Source organism: Eurypyga helias, unplaced genomic scaffold, assembly GCF_000690775.1.
Source record: "Eurypyga helias isolate BGI_N326 unplaced genomic scaffold, ASM69077v1 scaffold1580, whole genome shotgun sequence".
Lineage (NCBI taxonomy): Eukaryota > Metazoa > Chordata > Aves > Eurypygiformes > Eurypygidae > Eurypyga > Eurypyga helias.
Genome location: NW_010227438.1, coordinates 68089 through 69604, shown reverse-complemented (window position 1 = coordinate 69604; position 1516 = coordinate 68089). Strand labels below are relative to the sequence as shown.

Here is a 1516-nt window from a genome sequence, read left to right as displayed (position 1 = left end):
TAGCAGTTCAGGAAAGGATAGAAAAGTTCATCAGAGAGCTGTTTCCCCATAAGCAGCAAGTAGACACGCCAGAAGTCTTCAGCCTAGATACTGACAAATTTTAGGGAGACGATTTGCTGTGATTCATACTAAAACTACTCTTTTGATAGGGTATTTTTTCTTTTCCCAAAGCACAGTTTTGATTTCTTGTCTGTCCCCATAAACCAGTAGGTCAACACGACTACCTCTTTATGGGACAGTCCATGACATGGTAATTGGAACAGACAGCTCAAGACTGAGGAACAAAAATACCCCTTATGTCACTATTTCTGCTGAAGCCCTTCAATTTTAAAATTTTCCCTGTTTTGTAGACTCAGAATGGTTGCGGTTGGAAGGGACCTCAGGAGGACATCTGGTCCAACTCTCTGCTCAAGCAGAGCCACCTACAGCCCAGGACCATGTCGAGACAGCTTTTGAATATCTGCAGAGATGAAGACTTCACCATCTCTCTGGGTAATCTGTGGCAGTGCTGAGTCACACAGTAAGAACTGTTTCCTGATGTTTGGAGGGAACCTCCTGTGTTCCGCTTCGTGTCCATTGCCTCTTGTCCTGTCACTGGGCACCACTGAAAAGAAACTGCACTGCTTCCATCCTCTTTGCACCCTTCCTTCAGGTATTTATATACATGGATAGGATACCTGCTGGGCCTTCTCTTCTCCAGGCTGAACAGCTCTCTCAGCCTCTCCTCATAGGAGAGATGCTGCAGTCCCTTCATCATCATCATGGTCACTCGCTGGATTCTCTCCTATATGATGTCCATGTCTCTCTCGGACTGGGAAGCCCAGCACTGAGCACAAAAAACTACAGGAAAATACTGCTGAAGCCCGGGATTGAACCAGGGACCTTTAGATCTTCAGTCTAACACTCTCCCAGCTGAGGTACTTCAGCTCTGCTGAGGCTCATATTTTCACAAAACCTGTTGGAACATAATTATCTTTCAGACTTACCATTCACAGCCAGAACCAACACAACAGGGAGAATATTCTGTGATTTTCTTCTTGACATTGTAGTTGTTTCCCCTGAGCTCACTACTGTCCCAGCCTCTGCTATTAGTCTGCTATGCAGAAGCAGAGCCCCTACAAATAAAGTAGCCAGGGACTAGTGACACCCAGATTAGGAAAACACCTGAATCCTTTGGAATCTGGGTAGAGTTTGACATGCCTATTGTCCTGCGGGCAACTGAACCATGCTTTTCATCTCAAATGCAATCCCCCAACAAGAACTCCATTCAGGTTGCCTAAATATACATATTCAGTTATCCCATCTGTCCCACAGCTACTAGTCCAGAGGACTGTAGGCTTTGTTCAGAACACAACTCGCATCTTTGAGCCCCATGTCAATGACGTGAATCCTCTTGGGCCTTTTAAAAAGCACCAGTCTCCTGGGAACCTCAAATGTGTCCTCTTAGGTCAGATCAATGACTCACGTAGCCTGCTTTCTCTGAAAATGGCACAAGGATATCGTCCATAGGGAGTCC

At 45.7% G+C, this 1516-nt stretch overlaps 1 non-coding gene across 1 annotated transcript; it reads right to left on the bottom strand.

Annotated features, from left to right (window-relative positions):
• Positions 1-854: 854 nt before the first annotated feature.
• On the bottom strand, positions 855-927 carry TRNAF-GAA. The gene has a single exon. It is a non-coding gene; the product is annotated as a tRNA-Phe (tRNA).
• Between the last annotated feature and the right edge of the window lie 589 nt (positions 928-1516).